The 7,787-nt window shown below is 33.0% G+C and overlaps 1 non-coding gene across 1 annotated transcript; it reads right to left on the minus strand.

Moving 5' to 3' along the window:
* Positions 1–4,136: 4,136 nt before the first annotated feature.
* Positions 4,137–4,208, minus strand: Trnat-ugu. The gene has a single exon. It is a non-coding gene; the product is annotated as a tRNA-Thr (tRNA).
* Between the last annotated feature and the right edge of the window lie 3,579 nt (positions 4,209–7,787).

Here is a 7,787-nt window from a genome sequence, read left to right on the forward strand (position 1 = left end):
GTTGAATTATTAAGAATTCGATGAAATAAAACACTGTACACGAGCAGAAATGTCTTAACTGTGAATGCTTACTTTAACACACAACTTACATGTTTTAAAACAAATCGAGTCTGATCAGATTAGCATCACAGATTGCACCATCTTTTGTTTGATATGCGTATTGGGCAATATTAAACAAGCTGAAACTTAGCATATATTGTGGGTTGTAACTAGCCTATTGTCAATCATTTGGGGCTCTAGGTTTGAAAGACACATCCTAGAAAGTAGTGAAGCGTTTCGGTATGCAAGCTGGAAGTAGGCATACTGTGGTTTATGAGTTACAGTTGACGGAAAGGAAGAAGGAAGAAAATGAAGAAAATTGATGTTTTTGCAGTCCGTTTTCTAGACGTCAAAGAAGATTAGCGAAACTTTAGAGGCAGTTTTATATTTAATTGGTGAAGGGCTTTCTGATGTCTCTTTGGTTAGGTTTTATCGATGTTCTAGCATGCGCGCTACCATGTTCAAAATGTACAGGCTGCCAATTTCATAAGGTCTTATTCCTACATAGGATACGCTTTAGCTCCCTAATCATTGAAGTTTCTACAAATTGAAATATTTATTTTTTAAATAGGACCGATTTACGTTAGCTTAATAATAGGGAAGGTGATACTTGAGATTTTTTTTAATTGGACTATGAATGGTAAAACTTAATATAAATAACTATATCTAGTTATTCTTAGAAATCCGATCTTTTGTTTAACCTAAAAGTTTCCTACAACTGTTTACTGTAGTCTTTAAGACAGCTTAGAACACTTCTGTTATTTTATACAAACTTTCATATCAGCAGCATTCTGCTAACAATGTCTCTGTTAAACATTACCAATGCTGTTTATTGGCACTAAAATTGTTGCTATGGTTTCAAAAGATGTAAACATTGTAAAACAGCCAAAATGTTATGGTATAACAAAACAATTTGTTAATAAATAAACTTAGTATTCCGAAAATTGTTCAATCTCGAAGTCCAAGTTCAAAGGAAGTACAGTTTAATCTACACTTTTATCAACGTATGTTATTGGGTTATATTAGTTTCAGAGAATTCCACTCCTCATCAGTAAACCTGAACTCAAGTTAACCAAAGAGAGATTTTTAATTTTTTGACGACATTTCATTTCAGCCCGGAAGACTTACGAGCCAACAGAGGGTTACGCCCTCCCAGTGGCCAGGAGATGTAGAAGTACACACTGTAAATAAGCAACGAGAGATGAGTAAGTGAGACCAGATACTGAGATGGTGAAGTCGAGTTTAATGTACGCTATTAGGAAACGTAATCAGAGATAGATGTGTGGTTGAAGATCAGGCAACGGAGTTGCATTGTAGGTAGAGGTTCAGGAGATGATTCGTCGGAGCTTAGAGTTTGCAAAGGGTATTCACCGAATAGGATAGGATTTCGTCGAAGATAGGGTTGTGATGATCGAAGCAGCGGTGAACATACTTCACTCGTAGTTCGCGTAGATGTGCGAGTATGGGGGGAGGGAGAGATGAGAGAGTATAATTCCTGTGTAGGACTGGAACGACGTAATTGAAAGGCTGTTCATCAAGCGTGGCCTTCCAAAACTTTCAGCCGTTGATAGAGTGAAGATGGAGTAGAGATCCAGGTAACATGACCATAGTTGAGGCAGGGTCGGACAAAAGCTTGGTAGGAATATAAAAGGAGTTGGGGATTCAAACCCCAGGATGAGCCACAGAGAAGGCGAAGTAAATGTAGCCTGGAATTAACCTTCGTGTGTAGGATGGCCAAGTGTGCTTTCCAGGTGAGATGGTGATCAACGGTAACTCCAAGATATTTAACTGTATTGGATAGGGTAATAGGAATGTTGTCAAGTCGGACATCGAAGAGAAGTGGATTGCGGCATGGACGAAACTTGTGGCGAGTCGGGCCAAAGAGAATAACTTTGGTTTTGTGAGGGTGACGTGTAAGCTTCCAGTTTCTGCACCAGGAAAGAAAAGAGTTGACGGCTTTCTGCAGGACTTTGTTGAGGGTGACCATTGTAAAATAAAGGGCAAGGAGATCTGTGTCATCGTCGTATTGAAAGATATATATGGGTAGATGATCACTATCAACAGGACAATGTAAGGCAACGGACAGTAGGGAAGAAACCGGGGTAAAGGCAATAACGACATCTGGAACACTTTTGGAGACAGGACAGCTTGTCGAATAGTTATATATATCGGTATATGTTAATTATTACCTGTGCTATTATATATGGTAGATACAAATGCCATCCCTACCATCTTGCTTACATTCGTTTCGAAGGATTGATATCAGCCATCCCTACATTTACTTTTTTTTTTTAAGTTTTTCTTTACTTGGTTGCTTGTTGTTGTTTTTCTTAACGCAATGTTTCAATAAACATAGGAAGGTTGTGTTTATAATCAAGTTATAAATATAATGAGACTGGTAATTCCTGTTTTACCTTATATTTACGTTTTTTTATAAGAACACTAATTTTGTATAAAAAAGCTAAAAAAAAGCTTAAAAAATTACTACTAATTATTGATAATACTTATTTGTTTTGGTTTTTGAGTTATCACGTAATAAAAAAGAAGCAGAAGAAAGAATAAAAAGAAATTCAAACTTTTCGCTATGATATTTACAGACATTGCCAGAACTTGTGACTCAGTCATTACATAGATATTGTTATAAAAGGAAACACTGTATAGTATTGTTAAGTTCTGATGAACTATTAAGGATATATTTAAAATATCATTTAGATGAAGAAACTGACCCATCCCTATATAGACAGTGCTACCACCTGCTTGATTATAATCATGCTTCGCCATCTTGTAAAAAATGTTGATAATGTTCACACCATAACAACTGTAGTTGTGATAAATGGCTTTTATAAATAGTTATTCAACCACCGTTTTCCTCCCAGAAGATCTGACATTGTTTTAACAACGAAGTCATATTTGTGACGATGATCCGTCATTAGTCAAATAATTATCTTCCTGAAGATTTGTCATCAGTTTAACATTTATTTCAACCTCTTATTTGGCTTCAGAACATTTATTCTAGAACTGATGAAGTCTTAATTCATTGTAACATGAAGAAGTGAACGTTAAACAACTGTATGAACAAGGTTCATATCACTGAATTGGAATGACAGTGGAAACTAAAAACTTCAGTATTTCTAACTATTTATCCTTATCATTTTTTCTTCCTTCTACATTGCGAATTTGACCTAGTTATCAAAGTGGATTTTATGTAACGTAGAATGGATAAAACTGAGAATTGCAATACCAGAACGTTTCTTGTCTCTAATTATTTATACATATAAGTACCTGTTAAATCGACTTCTGAGATTATCCAGATATATTTATTGTATTTACTGTTTTTCTATAGTTTTTTGTTTCTTTTTTCTTCTTCCAAATACTTTTCAATCGCCCGCAATTCCTTCATTTTTCAACGGATTGGCTTGAAAGTTGATATTTATACCTTGGTCCAATACGCTCAGAGCCCTTTTTAATTTTTTTTATTTATGCTATTTTTAAGGATTTTATGGAGTCAAATATCAAACAACCCAAAAATGAACAGTTTGGGTTCCTGTACCGTCATATTTACAGCAATCAAAATGAAAATTGGCACAAATATAAATTTTCATGCGCCCAACACATTGACACGAAAAAAAAGTTGGATTCGCCCTTTTTGAGGTTTTTTAGGGGGGTCAGAGCTCATGAAAAAGTATAGTTTTGTGGTGTTTGTACAAGTACTCGGCAGTATTTTGACCCACTTTCATGGAATTTAGTGCAAAGATACTTTTCTACAGGACAAAAAAGAAATGGTGAACTCGCTCATTTTTAGTAATTATAGAGGTTCAAGACACCACAAAATGCACGATTTTAGGGTCTTTTTGACAATTATTTCGCTGTTTTTGGGGCAACTTGCAGGAATTTACTATAAATGTAAGATATGTTCATTTTCGGGCATTTTAAGGGTCAAAAGTTTAGATGAATCCATAATGTTCGAGGGTATTAAAAGTGAAACGTTAACACTATGGTAGTATCACATCATTGTAACATTCATAAACTACATATTATTAAATGCCATTTTTACAAAAGAAACGTACGGAATTATCACATGTTTTCCATAATTACAAAGCCACCAGCGAGGATCGAACTCGCGACTCCTGGTTTACAAGACCAGTACTCTACCACTGAGATATGGTGGTTCTAACAGAGGGTTTCATTATATAGTATTTGGAAATATAATCTACTATTATAGCGTCGTCGGCAACAGATATTGTAAACATAGTGGAATGTTATCATTATTGACTCCTCTAATTCTTGAAAATCTATAACTATAAGGAACTAGCTAAATAATGCAGGTTGTAAAACGTATAATAATATAATATTCTTAATGTAGCGAATATTTTCTCAGTTTAAGGGAATAAAGTGTCGTAATCACGTTACCAATTCTACAAGATAGGTAAATATAAACGTAGTTGTGTGTTTACTGTTAGTAGCAGTATGTTTTAAATTGGTTCATTATATTTGTCAATAATTCAAACAAAGCAGTAGTCCTAACTTAAAACCGATATATATATATAGATATAGAGATATAAAACTCACAAAGAGCCACCATATCTCAGTGGCAGAGCAGTGGTCTTGTAAACCAGCGACCGTAAGTTCGATCCTCACCGGTGTTTATGTATTTATAAATTACGGGCTCTAATTTCTTCTGCATAAGTATTAGAATTGATCGAAATTTCTTGAAACACATATAGGATATTAAAATATCTTAAATTCCTAAATGTTGCTATGAAGAAGACTTCACAGAAAAGAATTTCTAACGATAGAAATGAATAGGTACTAAAATCAAAGCGTTCTATTCAATACATTCTCCTAACTTGGATATCATCATCCAAAACATTATGTTACAATATTGGATGACAAAGAATTACAGACTGTGTTAGATTTCCTGACAAAAATAACACGTTTCCTTTTTCACTGTGAGATATCCAATTTTTGTATATGTCAACAAAAAATTTTTGTTCGAGAACAATGAAGTGTAAGGATGTTAAAGTTAACGATAAAGAATATTTGGTAACCGACAGCAAGAAACTCATTTTTGTTTAAACATTGCTAGATGGCGCCACACGTAATGTCAGAAATATAAATAACAAGCGTATCCTACCCTAACCTCACATTTCATAGCTATATGAAATAAATAAATTTTGCGAAGGGAGATACAAAGCAGACACGTGCAAAGCACCGGTAGGGTCTCGCACACCATCCAAAAACACGAACTTTTATTTATAATTATATATTTATTTAATTATTATTATTTTTTTGTCAGAGTTGATAATGAACAGATAAATATTACAAATACAAATTATGACAAGTTAAACAAGCACAATATTTAGTTAATGAAAGAATCACTACAAATGAAATTATTTCAATTGAAACTGTATTGAATGTTTCATTCAATACACTTTGAATGGAAACATTCAATACAGTTTGAATTGAAACATTCAATACACTTTGAATGGAAACATTCAATACAGTTTGAATTGAAACATTCAATACACTTTGAATGGAAACATTCAATACAGTTTCAATTGAAACATTCAATACACTTTGAATGGAAACATTTAATAAAGTTTGAATGGAAACATTCAATACAGTTTGAATTGAAACATTCAATACAGTCTGAATTGAAACATTAAATACAGTTTGAATTAAAACGTTCAATACAGTTTGAATTACAAGATTCAATACAGTTTGAATTGAAACATTTAATACACTTTGAATGGAAACATTCAATACAGTTTGAATTGAAACATTCAATACAGTCTGAATCGAAACATTAAATACAGTTTGAATTAAAACGTTCAATACAGTTTGAATTACAAGATTCAATACAGTTTGAATTGAAACATTAAATTCAGTTTGAATTAAAACATTCAATACAGTTTGAATTGAAACCTTAAATTCAGTTTGAATTAAAACATTCAATACAGTTTGAATTAAAACATTAAATACAGTTTGAATTGAAACATTAAATACAGTTTGAATTAAAACATTAAATACAGTTTGAACTGAAACATTAAATACAGTTTGAACTGAAACATTAAATACAGTTTGCATTAAAACATTCAATACAGCTTGACCACAATAAGTCGAAGAGTAAAACACCCAGTTCTTGTCCGTGCCTGGTTAGAAACCTGGAAATTGGGGGTTTCGGAAAAGGCAAATGTTCAAAGTGGTTGATGTGTGTTGTTAGGTGTTTTTACTTTGTTATAGTGGGAGTTGTGTTTGTTCCACAATTTTGATGTTTCAACTAATTTCGAGATTTTACTTAACAAGGAATTACGATATTTTGATTTATTTGTAATATGTGGTAGCTAGTTCAATAAATTTTTATTTGGGTGTTTCATTTTACTAGTGCCCCTTAGTGGCACAGCGGCTACTATGTGAGTTTTACGTGACGTGCTTCATATAGCCACGTCATCGGTATACTACCAGGCAATGGGTTGAGTGAGATAGAGGAAGTTGATACCATTTACACAGATTATGTAAAGCAAGGGGCTTAAAATTGAGCCTTGTTGAACTTCTGCCTGTAAGTTAAAGGTTGTGGACAGGTCATTATTGATTCTACTTTAGCTTTTCTGGACATCCATCGTATAAGTGGTATCGGTATTTTGTGTTGAGAGAGTTTGTATCGTAGGCCATTGTGTCAAACACTGTCGAATGCTATTTTGACATCAAGAAAAGAGGCTATCGTTACATGATTCCGATTAATTAAAGCCAAGTTGGACAGCTTCTATTAGTCTGACTGGGAGGTCAGTAGTATGACGTTTATTCATAGACGCGTTTTGTATATCCGTTAGTAATTTATTTTATTAAAAATGATACAGTAACCTGGTAGTAATTATTTTTTCCAATTATTTCGTTACATAGTTTAAAACACTGTAATTTGCTGGGTTGCTAAAATCTCCACCTATTTTGGGAATGATACTTATAATTGCTGATTTCCAGGAAGAGGGGAGGTATCCTCCGCTTAACGATAGATTCTACAAGGTGTTTAAGGTCTCCTAGGATTTTCTTGTGCCTTTTGCTTCGGGAATTGAAATTGTCTTAAAGTTAGGGAGTTTAAGATGGCTTTGATGATTTTGTAGTGTTTCATTTATCCCAATAATATCAGTTCAGTTTAAGGATAAGGTTGTTTAGTTTAACATTATATTTTTAATATACTTTACTAATTGAATATCAGTTATTGTAACATAATGTTTAGGTTGCTACAATATTGGTTGACAGAAAATTACATACTGTTAGATTCTGTGACAAAAATAACAATTATTTATTTCTATCTGTTAGATGTCCTATATTTGGTATAAGCCAATAGAAAATGTTTGTTCAAGAACAATGAATGTTAAGTAGAAGGATGTTAAAGACAACAAAAAAATATCTTGGTTAATGATAAGCAAAAAAAAAAAAGATGACGTCACATGTAGCAGTAATAGTCGGTAATCAATCAACAAAATACACTTATGTTTTGCAATATTGTTGTGAGTTAAACAATTGTTTAATATTAGTAGTTCCATTGTGAGAAAACTTACAGCATTTGTAACAACGCTTTCTGTGTCATTTTGTCTTCCAGATTTTGAATTTTACTTAGTTACTAAAGCGTTGATTTTATCCTACACAACTGCGTATGCAACTAAGAATAGATAAAGCTGAGAATTATAATTCTAGAATGTTTCTTATTTCATATTAATTTAATATATATATTTATCTGCTTAACCAGC

The sequence above is a fragment of the Limulus polyphemus genome, unplaced genomic scaffold (genome assembly GCF_000517525.1).
Source record: "Limulus polyphemus unplaced genomic scaffold, Limulus_polyphemus-2.1.2 Scaffold8421, whole genome shotgun sequence".
Lineage (NCBI taxonomy): Eukaryota > Metazoa > Arthropoda > Merostomata > Xiphosura > Limulidae > Limulus > Limulus polyphemus.